At 47.2% G+C, this 15,012-nt stretch overlaps 1 long non-coding RNA gene across 2 annotated transcripts; it reads left to right on the forward strand.

The window, feature by feature from the left end:
- The first annotated feature begins 5,082 nt into the window (after positions 1 to 5,082).
- LOC135362446 (uncharacterized) lies at positions 5,083 to 13,724 on the forward strand. 2 transcript variants are annotated; one of them, XR_010407153.1, is made up of 5 exons: positions 5,083 to 5,998; positions 6,398 to 6,496; positions 6,877 to 7,165; positions 10,027 to 11,083; positions 12,513 to 13,724. It is a non-coding gene; the product is annotated as an uncharacterized LOC135362446 (long non-coding RNA). The 2 variants fall into 2 exon arrangements; XR_010407152.1 differs by having other exon boundaries at positions 10,027 to 13,724.
- Positions 13,725 to 15,012: the final 1,288 nt, after the last annotated feature.

Raw genomic sequence — 15,012 nt, forward strand, 5'->3', positions numbered from 1 at the left:
CTCCAGGGTCATGACCTGAGCCAGAGGCAGTCGCTTAACCATCTGAGCCACCCAGGCGCCCCAACAACTTTTAAATTGGGGTCTGCAGACACCCTGAGAAGCGCCAGATATATTCCGGAGGTCCCTGACCCCTCTATGAGAATTTTAATTTTCATTTGAACAAAAATCTTAAAAATTAATGTAAACATGCTCCACATCACATGAAGAGATCATCTCATAACTGTTTCTAGAGATTTTTTAGAGCCACGTAGTATTTTTAAAAAGAATGGGAAGGAGGACTTCATTCATGAACATCACCACAGTATTCTGTGCAAGTGGGATGTTTGCAATTTTCCGAGTGGAGGAAAGACACGGAGTAACTGCTTCATCACACCACACAGATGGTGTCACTAAGCACAATATTGAGTGTTCGGTTCAGAAAAATAACATGGCAGATCGTATTCAGGAAAGCGTGCTCCCTTGAGTTTCATTGATGTAGAGACTTTCTGCAATTCATTTGTACACTGGTTTTGGTTAGAGTTATGTAAGGGCTATTAAGCATACAGAGCTTAAATAGTGTTGTGTGCATAGTTATTTAAGTAATATAAGTAAAATAATTTGTCATCATTAGACTTTTGGTTTCCTTTTTTAATTTATTTTTTTATTATTTTTAAGATTTTATTTATTTGAGAGAGAGAGCGCAAGCGAGGGAGGGGTGGGGGGAGGCAGAGGGAGAAGCAAACTCCCCGCTGAGTGGGGAACCCACCATGAGGCTGGATCCCAGAACCCCAATATCATGACCTGAGCTGAACTCAGATGCTTCCCAGGTGCCCCGGTTTTCTTTTTTTAAAGAGAGGTTTATACATGACTCAGATTTTAAAATTATCACTTTGGTGTTCAAATTAGATATCCAGAATTATCTAGAATGAAGGTTGATGCTGGAGCAGTCTCTCAGGGTTTAGGACTAGGAAAGAGAGGGAACACGTGGGAGGTCTCCTATCACTTGTATGTTTGCTAGGAGCTGAGTGTAAGCAGAAACTGTTCATTACTAGTGTCCTTACTTGTGTCTGAAATCTTAGTTTCTAGTGCTTTGTGGTCAATAAGTAAGAAGTGAATTTCATGTCTGTGCCAATGCCTAAAGGACAAAAGGAAATATGATTTGAACACACACACGTGCCCGCACGCACGGCCTGGCCCCCCACCCCCACCCTGGAGCAGGCAGGCAGGCAGGCAAGGTCATCAGCCAGGAGTGAAGTGGTGGTTCATCACCCATTCCGCCTGCTCAGATCCTCCCCGGCCTCACTCACCTGTGGGTTGCAGGTCATCTAGGTTAGGTCTCCGTTGTCATGCCATGAAGGCAAGAACCATAGCTTGGTTTGGGTCATTCTCAGACCCCCGAGAGCCCCGACTCACAGGAACAGAACAAGAAACAGCAGGGCAAGAGGTTTAGAAATGGTAGGTTCCAGCAAGTCATGAACAGCCCATGAGGCGGCAAGGTGTCCCGCCCCCCCCGAGATGTGGGAACCCCCCTAGGGAGCAAATCCGATCCACAGTCCTTCTGGTGCTTCCACCTGAGCCAGAACTCAGGTGCCAGCAACCCTCAGGACGGAAACCCCAGAGATCTGGGCTCTCTGCCTTCAGAGAAGAAACCTGCTAGAATGCTTTCATTCGGAAGGGGGTGGTTGGTAAAGGAAGATGGACTAAGGCTGGCAAACAGACCCAGACACTAATGGAGCAAACGAAGCACTCGGAAGGGATTTTTCAAAAGCTGGATACCTCAGGACCAGGTAGGGTGGAGGGTGTTTCCAGGGAGGATGGGGGTCCATACCATCCATCAACCGTCCATCACCTCTGTCACCTGAGAGTGTCTGACCCCACCCCAGGTGTATTTGTGTGCCCAGGCTGCTGATAACAAAGCACCACAGATGGGGGGCGCCTACACCACAGGAATTTATCTTCTTACAGTCCTAGAAGCTGCAAGTCTGAGGTCAAGGCGTTGGCAGGTTCGATTCCCCTGAGGCCTCTCTCCTTGGCTTGCCCATGGCCACCTTCTAGCTGCGTCCTCATGTGGCCTTCTCTCTGTCCATGCTCATCTCTGGTGTCTCTCCCTCCTCGAATAAGGTCACCAGTCCTGCTGGATCAAAGACCACATGTACAACCTCATTTAACATAAGGACATCTTTAAAAGCCCTATGCCCAACTACAGTTACAGTCTGAGGGATTGGGGATTAGGACTTCAACATGTGAATTTGGGGGGATGCAATTCAGTCCACAACAGCAAGAGGATGGCATTGTACAAGCATGGAAATTCTGGCCCCACACCATGCCCTTGCCAGGGAAGGTCATGCAGAGCCCCGCACTGCCGCCGCACCCCCCCCCCCCCCCATGGCAGTTGGTTCAGATTCGTAAGAAGACTATGAACTAGTTCCAGGAATGCCTTGTCTCACCTTTCCTCAGCCCCTGGCAAGGATGGGCCGACTCTGACCTTTGGCTCAGACTCCAGTTTTTGAACTACAGGCTGTTGAACCAGCCCTGAGCACTTGTTGTATCCATCTTTGTGAAAGTGGAACAAAGAGACTATTCTCGTGTTGACCTGTAGAGGCTAGGTAGGCCCCAATGGCCCTGGGCCCTGGGCACTGATCCCAGATCTGCTCAGGACAGCACAGGCCACCTCAGGTGCCCTTCTGGATTCTCTTTACCCAGACAGCTAGGCAATATGTCCAGCTCGCAGGGCTGGCTGTCACACACACCGCCCTCAGTGCGCCGCAAGCTGGGTCTGTGGGTCACCTTCCCCGGACAGCGCCGATGCGAAAGAGCTATGGGATTCGGACTACTCTACTAGCAACAGTACCTGCCTGCAGACCTGCTCGTTGGGCTCCATCCCCGCGACTGTAGTGAATAGCATGCAATTTCCACTGCCATTAATGACAGACGAGGTAAGCCAGACCAGCGCTTGCACCAAGGCCAACTAGAAAAGCTGGATTCGATATAGAAGTTATTAAAGGCATCAGAGAGCTAACGTGAGACTGAAAACTTAACGGGACCAAGATCTCATGGGGAGCAGAAGCTGAGGTAGGTAAGGCAGGTGGTCAGAGCCTGGGTGCATTTGCTGATACACAGAGGACGGCAGGTGGGAGATGCGTCTTGCTTTGGAAAGCTTCGCGGGCTACTGGGCAGGCACACATAACTGCAGTAACATATATATCCCAAATGAGTAAATGGAATTAAGATTTTTCTAAGGTGCTCATATTGCCAAAAAAGGGATAAAAGTAATCAACTCTTTTCGAAACTTGAGAGCTCAAAAAAGTATTATAATCTCCAAGTTTGACCGCTAAAAACCATATTTTGTAAAAAGTATAACTACCAAACTATAACTACCAACTAATAATGAGATCATTTAAAAAGAACTAAAGAAGGCAAGAAAGAAAAGAGAAGGAAACTGAGACTGGGACAAAAAGAAAATAATAATAGCATTTACGCCCAAGTGAATTAGTAATTAAATTAAAATGTAAATAGACTAAATACTCCAATTAAAAGGTAGGCTGGCTTGATAAAAACAAAACCCAATTCTAAGCTGCTTACAAGAAACATGCCTAAAATAAAAAGAGAGAGAAAGGTTAAAAGTTAAAGTACGGGGAAAAAGACAGCAATCAAAAACCTAAAGAATGTCAGAGTAGACATTAATATCGGGGGGAAAAATAGATTTCAGGGTGCTTAGATGGCTCAGTCGGTGGAGTGTGCAACTCTTGATCTTGGGGTTGTGAGTTCCAGCACCACTTGGGGTGGAGAGATTGCTTAAAAATAAAATCCTTAAAAAGAAAAAATAGATTTAAAATCAAGAAGCAGTACTAGAGGCAAAGAGGTATTTCCTGGCAATAAAAATTTTGATTCACCAGAAAGATCTAGCAAATCTAAATTCATATGTGCATAATAAAATAGCCTCAAAAATGTAGAAAGCAAAATGTTGATGACTTAGAGAAAAAATAGCAATTTTATAACTATAGTTAGAAGATAGTAACACATTTCTCCCAAAAATTTGGGGGAAACAAGAAGTCTGAAAGGAATTGAAAGGACATACATACCATTTCATTGATCCCAAATGACCAATACCAAGCCATTGCCTAGTAAAATATTGGACTTTAAAAATAAAAAGGAGAAACATCTTTTGGACATCTAGGCAAAAAGACCGAGTAACACATAAGGAAAAGAAAATTCAATTGTTCAAAAACATTTTGACAGCAACATTTTATGCCACAAGAAAATGGGTGAGATATTTAAGATACTCAAGGAAAGAAAATGAGAACCAAGGACTTTTTTACCTAGCCAAGCTGGCTCTTAAATGTAAATATTATAACAACAACATGCAAAAACGCAGGGAATGTGGGTTCCATAGCCCTTGCTTAGGAAACTACTAGACAATGAAGTTTAGACAATTAAAATGACAGCAGTGTGTCTGTGTGCGTGTGCGTGTGTGTGTGGGTGTGGGGGGGGTGTGTGGGTGTGTATGGGTGTGTGTAAAAGGAAAGCTGCATGAAGGGTATAAAAGAGAGAGAGTATCATATGTATTAATGCTCCTAAAAGAAGAGGAGAAAGGTATGGAATGGAATGAGCGGATACACAAAGTAATCTTTTCAACTGTTTTAGTAACCAAATTTTGATAGTGTATCATTTCCCACTGAAAGAAACCAGTGTCTCAAGGAGAAATGTCTGGGGTGAGAATTGTACAAGATGAGTCTAGAATATCTTGTTCTAGGGGATGGAAAAGAAGCTATCAAAGGCACAGGAGCCAAGTAGAATTGGCCAAATATGGGACAATTTGAGTATCAAGAACAATTACTGAACCGGGTGAAACATGAAACACACCCACCAGTTTCCCTTCTCTGTGTATGACTTGCATTGACCCCTGAACCACACATGTTTGGGCTGTGAAGTCTACTTACACGCAAATTTTTTCCAATAAATACAGGGCTGTACTGTCAATGTACTTTTTCTTCCTTATGATTTTCTTAATAATAGTTTTCTTTTCTCTAGATTACTTTGTTGTAAGAATAGAGGCTATATTGGGCGCCTGGGTGGCTCAGTTGGTTGAGCGACTGCCTTCAGCTCAGGTCATGATCCTGGAGTCCCGGGATCGAGTCCCGCATCGGGCTCCCTCCTCAGCGGGGGGTCTGCTTCTCCCTCTGACCCTCTTCCCTCTCGTGCTCTCTGTCTCTCATTCTCCCTCTCAAATAAATAAATAAAATCTTTAAAAAAAAAAAAAAAGAATAGAGGCTATATTACATGTAACATACAAAGTATGTTCATCAACTGTTTCTGTTGTCTGTAAAGCTTCCGGTCAACAGTAGGCTCCTAGTAGTTAAGTTTTGGGGGAGTCAGAAGTTATACGTGGATTTTTTACTGCATCCCTAAACCCTACGTTGTTCAAAGGTCAACCGTATACATTTTTTTCTTTTTTCATCCCCACACAAGCAAACAAATGAGCGTTCTCCAGATTTGGGGAGCTCTCAATGGATGAGTCCATATTAGGCACCTCTGAGAAGCATTTCTGGAAACAGAAACCCTACCACAGAGCTCACACTACTTGTTGGAGTTGGGGGCTAACAAGGTAGACGAGGCATTCCGAGATTTAAGGATAAGATCCTACCCAGGGACACACTGCACCTCTTTTTTTTTTCTTTTTTGCCTGTTTGCCTTGTTTTTGTTTGTTTGTTTGTTTGTTTATAATATACTGAGTTGATTCAAAGGACTTAGAGTCCAGTTGGGGAGATATATATTTATGAATTTAAAAAAAAATGTAAGAATTCCTGGGAAGTGAATATGCTCGCAGGCACGTGTATCTTAAAGACACGACGGGCAGTAGGAGTTAAGGTGGGAGACTTACTTCTCAGGGCTGGAGCAGAAAAGACTTTGGGCTCATAATGGAAAATTTGGGTTTCCAGCTTGGCTCTGTGTGACCTTGGACAAGCCCATTCCGCCTTTCTTCGTCCTCATCAGGAAGTCAGCAAAGGAAGCCTCAAAGGTTTGTACTGAAGCTCTTTGTCCACAGGAAAGTCTTATAGGCCGCTTGGTTAGGACCAGCTTTCTGTTCAGGCTAGTGGGTGGCAGGGAAGGGGCAGAGGCCAAAGAGACACAGCTGGTGGGGGGGGTGCAAAAGAACCCACAGAAGAGCTCTAAGAAATCAAACAAGGGCAGGCAGGGGTGTCTCAGAAGGGGGCTTCTAACTGCCCTGGGTTCCCAGTGGCTGAATGGGGCCAAGACAATCCTGTGTCTGGCAGGTCGCACCCCCTCCCCGCCCCACCACCTGCTCTCCACTTTCCTCAACCTGTAGTAAGGAGGCTCAATGAGTTCTATATCCCTGTCATGGATCTAAGTACTGCATTGAAAATTCAAGTTTAATTCTTCCTAAATCATCATCCAGCCTGGCAGGATCTACATTTTTTGAAATCTGGACCCTGAAACCTGCTCTCAACCTAGGCTTGCTGATGAGTGCAGCCAGCACTCTGCCCTCGTTGTCCAAGTGAGTGACTATAAAGTATTTTGTTGACAATCAGCACCAAGGGCTGGGAGGAGGGAAGGGAGTGGAAGTGTATGACCAGAAAGTCCAGAGGACCTGGGCTGGAGAGAAATCCTTAAGACACACAGGGGAAGTTGTCCTAAAATCCCATTGGCATCTCTTTTCCTTTTCCATTTTTTTTTAATTGGAAAATCTGATTTTGAACGTGTGCGTTGAGTCCCGGCCGAGCTGCCAAGCAATAGATCTGGCTGCCACAGCTGCTGCTTCCTATCTCTATGATGGGTCTACAGCACTGCTCTCATGTTATGGGGAGAGAAATGAATCGTGTAAGGAAAGCACTGAGTGAACTCCAAGTGTTGGGCATTGTCTGTTCATTTCTTCAGACAGCTTCTGCAGGACCACCAAACACGTCCTGGGCACAGCCAGCCGCGTGGAGGGCAGCTTTCACCCAGAAAATGACGCTCCTGCACGTCCAAGGAACATGTGACCTCATTACAAATTCTTCATAACCAATTCTTCGAGGTCACCCAAGAACCCCTGCTTGACGAGGGCCCCAGATCACCATGGATGTACTGGAATGTCCTGTAGCCTCATGGCCTGAGACGTGTGATGCTGCTGGACTTTTCCAGGACCTCAGCGGGGAACCCCACCCCAGAGCCTTCCATGAATCAGGTACTTTTTGATTTGTTTCCTTTTTCGATTTGTACCCACGAGGAGCCTGCTTCCCTGCCGCTCCCTGGGAGGAGGAATCACGCAGTGGTTGCTGGGCTGAACCTGGTTACACTGGCTCACTGGATGTTCTTGGGCAGGTCACACTTAGCAGCAACCTCTGGGAACCTCCCCTCTGGTTTCTCATCTATGTATGCAGCAGGGAAACCATAATTCCCCCTTCACAGGGTTTTTGCAGTGAGGATTCAGTCATTCACACAAGGACTGAACGATGCCTAGCTCCCTGCAAGTCTTCAAAATGTATTAGTTAATTACTCACAGGGAAAAGTTAAAGCTATATGAAATGCTTATTTCTCGGAGAGGGAGAGAAGCTCGTGGAGGCCTCAGTTGTGACCTTAAGATACGGACTCAACATGAATGATAGCTTTTCTGGCTGGCGCACCTTCCGGGTCTGAGAAAGGGCAGCCAGATGGGCCCAAACTGACCCAAGCCTCAGGCTTGATGGGTAAGTTCATGCACAGGAGCCAGGAAAGGCTTGTCATCAACGTGGATAGTAACTGAAACCATCCACCCGCCCAGCAGGGCCTGCCAAGGACTATGGTTCCAAAGAGTAGGCCTCAGGGAGACAAGCAAGGACCCCTTAGCTCGCGCTGCTCGCTTTACACACATTCAAACATTGTACAATGCATCCCACAGCACTTGACGCGGAAGTGTGGGGACCTCCCAACCCCCAGCTACAGCCACCCTGCCCCAGGCCTATTCAGTGTCCGGGCTTATTTATGAGAGACCGTGGGTTCATTTCAAAATGTCAAATGATCCTTGGGGACTAATGGCCCCCGTTATGCTCAATATCTGCACAGAGGTCGTCCTTCCATGCTCCGAGGGCCTCTGTGCTTCGGGAACATCCATCTGGGTGTCTCTTGCAAGGAGCTACTGTGTCATCAAATCACCCAAAAAAGCTGGGGAGCCCAGAACCTGCTGGGGTGAGCACCGGGGGGTCCCAGCAACAAGGCACACCCCAAAGAATGAGGGAAGCAATAGCTGGAGAATGGGAGGTATACATTCAACCACCGAGAAAAAAATAAACAGTGCATTGGACAAGTGGGTCTCATGCGACGTGTTCGGAAAACAATTCTATTATTTTACCGTTTTTGCCCATAACTTACCCATTGAAACCTGCCCTGTGGGGCAAGCTCTAATTTTACCCATAAGTGAATCTCCGACAGGTTCTGTGCCTCTCCTTTTAAAAAGTCCTTTGGCCACTATTTAAAAACTTTTATTATGGAAATTTTCACATACAACCAAAATTTTTAAAATGCTATAATGAACCCCATGTAACCAGTCACCCAGCTTCAATAGTTATGAACAGTCTTGTCTTACCAGTTTGCATTTCTGCCAGACTTTGCGTGTGCTGGAATATTTTTTTTTTTTACAATTTATTTATTTATTCATTTATTTTAGAGAGCAAGCACGAGTGGGAGGGGCAGAGGGAGAGAGAGAGAATCCCAAGCAGACTCCCCATTGAGCAGGGAGCCCGACACGGTGCTGATCCCACGACCCCAAGATCCTGACCTGAGCCAAAATCAAGAGTGGGACACTCAACCAACCAGGCGCCCCTATGCTGGAATATTTTTTTTTTAATTTTTTTTTTATTTGCGAGAGAGAGAATGAGAGACAGAGAGCAGGAGAGGGAGGAGGGTCAGAGGGAGAAGCAGACTCCCTGCTGAGCAGGGAGCCTGATGTGGGACTCGATCCCAGGACTCCAGGATCATGACCTGAGCCGAAGGCAGTCGCTTAACCAACTGAGCCACCCAGGCGCCCCTATGCTGGAATATTTTAAAACAAATCCTCTGGTTGCTTTTAGAAACAAAATAGTCTTAGTTCAGTAATGAGTGAACTCAGTCTGGTGAAATAATCTAGGATTCCAAACTTCTAAACCTCATTTCAAGTTGAAGTTCACTCTCCCACCTGAGGCTGCTGCAGGCTGGGAGCCTGTCTTCTCTGTTCCCGACTTCAAGGTTCTCCTCCTCCTCCCGCTTACAGCTCCTTCAGGGGGGGATAAGGGAGAGAGGAGATGTTCCCACTGGCTCTCAAAGGCTACAGGCCGAGGTCAGCTATGACCCCACCGCAGCCTCCTTATGTCTCTCCCATGCAGATCTTGCCTACTCAGAACCATGCCCAGAGCGGATGGGCGAGGGGTGGAGACAGACACCTGTCAGGTTGCCTGGGGTGGAGAGCAGAGCATACTGGGTAAACCGGACACAGTATGGCCACCCTTCACTATGAAGACATTTTTTCGGTGGAAAGAGAATTTCGGTGGGAGGAAAGGAAGCTATGCCCTGCTTGTACACGCAAGGTGAAAGGCAGAATTCTCATTCCCACTTGGGGGACCTGGCATCTCGCTTGGGAATGTGGAAATAGTTGTCACTTCTTGCTTCGGAGCTCTGCTCTGCATTGTGGAGGCCACGAGCCACATGTGGTTAGGGAGCCCTGGAGATGCGCTGTAGGTGCAAACCATGCCCTAGGCTTCCAATAATAAAACAATACCTTACTACTCGCTTTAAAATTGATTACATGTTGGGCGCCTGGGTGGCTCAGATGGTTAAGCGTCTGCCTTCGGCTCAGGTCATGATCCCAGGGTCCTGGGATCGAGTCCCACATCGGGCTCCCGGCTCAGCGGGGAGCCTGCTTCTCTCTCTCTCTGTCTCTCATGAATAAATAAATAAAATCTTTAAAAATAAAATAAATAAATAAATAAAAGTGATTACATGTTAAACTGATAATACTTTTATATTGCATTAAATCAAATGTACTACTGAAATTAATTTCACCTATTTCTTTTCATTTCTTAATGTGGCTACTAGAAAATTTTAAATGTAAAATCGAAAAATGTTACACTGGAGGCTCCCATCATATTTCTGCAGTGTGGCCTTCGAGACTCACCTAAAACTGTGAGTGAAATTGTTGCACTTTAATATCATGTTAGGAAAACTCCTCCTCCCTCCCCACCAAAAAAAAAACTGGTCCTAGAGAGCCAACAAAGGTTTGATCTGGATGAGTGCCCCGTTGGCCCCCTTCCGTGGTACAGATGATAAAAGGGAGGCCCAGAGAGAAGTGACTGGTTTGGCTGGGGTCACTGAGTGTCACTGCGGAGCACGCCAGCGATTTCCCACTGTTCCTGCAAAACAGCGGGAACTACGGGGGCCAAACTTCCAGAAACCCCTCCTGCATCGCTGCCTCAGAATGAAGTCTGTCAGTGTCTCCCAGTGGAATTCCGGACGCAGGTCCACGGACCCCCCCGCCTCCACCCGCACCTGCGCCCGGCTGGATGTGCACCTGCTCCCGCAGACAGCGCAGGGCCCCGAGAGGTCTGGGCCTGAGGTCAGCAAACCGGCAGACGGAGGCCGAAATCTGGCCCTCAGACCTGTTTTGATTGGCTCGTGACGTTTTACAGTTTTGTGAATCACTTGCCAACGTTTCAACATTAGGAAACGTCAATAAAAATATGGCTTCCACTTCTGCAGAATGAGCTCTGGCGACACGAGGCTTGTTTTCCTGCCTGGCAGCCACCTGCCGGCGCTCCCAGCGGCTGCCCCTCGGAGGTGGGGATGTGGGGCCGTGGCTCCGAAGCCCCATCCCCGCAGCCCTCACGCCGCCCACCCTCTGCCCACGGGGGCCTCGCTCTAGTCAACTTGACCTGCCGTTCTTCCTGGAGCAGGGGTAAGAGGAAGGGGAAATGCTTTCCATACCTGGCTCCATCGAGGCAAAGACAGCAAAGCTCAGCCAAGAGGGCTTCGTGTTCCAGCGAAAAAAAATCTTTTCTCCCCAGCTGCGCCCCCACTTAGCTCCCTCCTCACCACGGACACCTGAGTTTGCTACCCACGCTAATTTCTTTCTGCTGCACCCAGGACAAAAGGGAAGGTGAGCATTTTAGTCGTTTGCTGTGAGAAAACTGAGGCCCTGGCAGGTGGCCATCCACCAGATACAGGGAGCAGACTAGGAGTGGGGACCCCGAGGCCCAGGGTGTCTGAGGTCTAGGGCTTCTTTCCAGCCCTAACGCTCCAGGACCAAGTCACCAGCATTTGTTGGCCATTTGTTGGTTCTTCTGCCCCAGGGACAGATAATGTATCTCAGGGTGGGAGCCAAATTCGATGCACTCAGCCTGCCCCCGCCCCAACCCCCCAGCTTTTCCCAAGAGCCACATCCAGGCTCAGGAAGGAAAAGGACTCGAGTTCAGCCAGGCTGAGGGCAGTCACCACTGGTAAGATGTTCAGCTTGGCATTTCTGCTACTTTCCCGACCATCAGGCCATCCTCTGTTCCTGATGACATCCCACCCTCAGGGCCCTGGAGCCCAGTCCTGTCTCCAGGATGTGGGTCTGGCCACACCCAGACACCTGCAGCTTTCAGAAGAGGGGGAGCAGAGTCCCAGACAAGGCCTGCCGTGGGAGGTCAGCACCCTGACCGGAACAGGGCAGCCCCCCAAGCCAGGGCCCCTCTCAGCTCCCTCACAGTTGTGGTGACAAGTGCCCAGCCCGTACATGCTCCCAGCAGCTGGTAGAAGCCTATTCACATCTAGTCCTCAAAACCGGTGAATCAATGTGGGAACAGATTCTTGTGCAGTTGCCTGGAATAGGGAGCCGTGCTTGCTGGGTAAATGGCAAAGGATGTAAGTCCTTCATTTCACTAGAAAATGAGTGGAGAGAATGCTCTGGAGTGGAAGGAGGTGGCGCAAACTTCTTTGGCCAACCAGGTGAGTTCTCAGTGCAGAACGCTTTGCTCCTTTGTTTTTCCCCTTTGTTTAGGGAAAAAGTACCATGCGCCTATATGGCTGAGTGAAAAAAACAACAAAAAATGCGCAGAAACAATGCGTTTAGAATGCTACTTTTATGGTAGAATGAGGGGGAAAAAAGAATCTCATTCAGGCTTGCTTGGATTTACATCAAGAAAATATGGAAGGATACACAAGAAGCTAACAAAAATAGTTGCTGGGGGACAAGGGAGAAGAATACATCTCAGAGTATACATTTTAAAAGAAAATAAAATGTAAACTAAAAATACCACAAACAACTCATAAATAGTTTAAAAAGCAGAAGAGGAACTCCCACCCTTAATCCTACTCCTGTAAAAGCATATTCATGTGTGCTTATTCTCTTTCTGTTTTTATCCCTATGCTTTTATATTTTATACATGCATACAGCCACAGGGCACAGAAAAGTGTCTAATTATTTCAATGAACATCAGAAGCGCTTCACAGGGTGCCAGGTAGGACTCATTTTGGTTGGATACCTAAAATTCCATCAGCTTTCTTATTTCTAAGGACCCTCGGTCTTTATTTCTTCCTTTCTAAAGCTAACAGGGTTGATTCGCTCTAAAGCTCATCACTCAGCCGAATCATGGCTGCGACCTGGTCGATGGAAGAACAAAACAGAGACTGTCTCATCCGAGGACACAGCGGAAAAACCGAGCCAGGACCCACGCCTTTCCCCCAGGCCACTGGGATTGCTCATCGACCTAACACAGCGGGAGTTCCCACCAAGGGTTTTCATACCCCTTAGAGCTAAGAGTTCTTTCAGATCTGTTTACTTTTCATTTTAAAATGATTATAGGGGTGCCTGGGTGGCTCAGTTGGTTGAGCGACTGCCTTCGGCTCAGGTCATGATCCTGGAGTCCCTGGATCGAGTCCCACATCGGGCTCCCTGCTCGGCAGGGAGTCTGCTTCGTCCTCTGACCCTATCCCCTCTCATGTGTTCTCTCTCTCTCATTCTCTCTCTCTCAAATAAATAAATAAAATCTTTAAAAAAAATAAAAAAAATAAAATGATTATAGACTCACAGGAAGTTGCAAAAATAGGACAGAGGGCCCACGTACCCTTCACCCAGCTCCCCCCCAGTGGTTACATCTTAAATAAGCACAGCACAGTATCAAGGCCAAGAAACTGACTTTGATACAATGTGTGTAGTGCTGGGCCATTTCACCACAAATTCCCATAACCGCCACCCCAGGCAAGATACAGAATTATTCCAGAACCAGAAAGGTTTCCCTCAGGCGCCCCTTCCGCCCACTCCCAGTCCTGTCCCTAATCCCTGGCAACCAGGAACCTCTTCTCCATCTCTCTAATTTTGTCATTTCAAGAATGTATAAATGAGGGGCACCTGGGTGGCTCAGTCGGCTAAGTGTCTGCCTTCGGCTCAGGTCATGGTCCCAGGGTCCTGGGATCGAGCCCGCATCGGGTTCCCTGCTCAGCCCCTTCTCCTCTCTCTGCCCCTGCTTCTGTGCACTCTCTCGCTCTCTCTCAAATAAATAAAATCTTTAAAAAAAAAAAAAAAGAATGTATAAATGAAATCATACAGTATGTGACCAATTTGAGGTTGGCTTTTGGGGGGCTACTCCAAAATAAACTTATGAATATTCATATACAGGTTTTTGTGTGGACATAAGCTTCCATTTCTCTGGGATAAATGTGTCATTGCTAGGTCACACGTCAGCTTACTTTTTTTTTTTAAGATTTTATTTATTTATTTGGGGGGTTTTATTTATTTATTTTTATTATTATGTCATGTTAATCACCATACATTACATCATTAGTTTTTGATGTAGCGTTCCAAGATTTTATTTATTTATTTGAGAGAGAGAGCACGGCGGGGGTGGGGGGGGGCAGTCAGAGGGAGAAGCAGACTCCCTGCTGAGCAGGGAGCCCGATGCGGGGACTCGATCCTGGAACTCCGGGATCATGACCTGAGCCGAAGGCAGATGCTTAACGACTGAGCCACTCAGGCGCCCCTCTTTTATAACTTTTTATTATATTCTGGATGCAAGTTCTTTATCAGAGATCAGTATTGTGAATATTTTCTACTTGTCTGGTTTGCCTTTTCATTTTCTTTATTTTTATTTTTATTTATTTTTATTTTTAAAGATTTTTTATTTATTTATCTGAGAGAGAGAATAGGAGACAGAGAGCATGAGAGGGGGAGGATCAGAGGAAGAAGCAGACTCCCCGCTGAGCAGGGAGTCCGATGCGGGACTCAATCCAGGGACTCCAGGATCATGACCTGAGCCGAAGGCAGTCGCTTAACCAACTGAGCCACCCAGGCACCCACGGCTTAGTTTTTTAAGAAACTGCCAGACCATTTTCAGAGGGTCTGTACCATTTGACTTTCCCGTGCACAATGTACGAGAGGCCCAGTTTCCCAGCATCCTCACCAGCACTTCGCACAAGTGGGCCAGCCAGGTCCTCTCCCAGACGGTAGCTGGCGATGTGGACAGGCACATTCTTTACCGTGAGGTGTATTATGTTTTGTTTTTTCTGTATTTCTGATGTTTTATTATCTGGGTCCTTGCTGACCCTGGCAAGACTGCCCCTCGCAGGGCTAGCTGGTTCCTAGAAACAGCAAACGGTTCTCCTGCCAGCAAGCCTTTCAGATGCAAACTAACCAATCCATAGCCCACGCCCCCAACCCCCTCCTTTGCTGGGCTCTCTCTCTGCCCTAATCACCCCAGGGTCCACTGAAATGATTCAAAACATCCAATCCTAAACTGCTTAGCCTGCTTACCTGGCTCATCCATTCCCACAAAAACCATAGTAAAGGCTCCTGCCCTGGTTTTCTTCCTGCCCCCTCGGCTTCCTCACCTGCACGGCCCTGCTGGAGGCGGTGAGCCTTCTCTAGGGAAACGTGAGTAACAACTGATCTTTTCAATGGCAGTTGCCTCCCGATGGGTTGGCCTCACCTTATCTGAATAATAAACCCACATTCTAAAAGAGGAAGGCAACGGAGGCTTGTGGTTGCTGGTGGCTGCCCTTACCCTCCATGAGGAGAGCCTAGCTGGGAACCAAGCCCATCCGAGGAAGCAC

Source organism: Mirounga angustirostris, unplaced genomic scaffold (assembly GCF_029215605.1).
Source record: "Mirounga angustirostris isolate CCGP_5_RB_7025 unplaced genomic scaffold, mMirAng1.0.hap1 SCAF_14, whole genome shotgun sequence".
NCBI lineage: Eukaryota > Metazoa > Chordata > Mammalia > Carnivora > Phocidae > Mirounga > Mirounga angustirostris.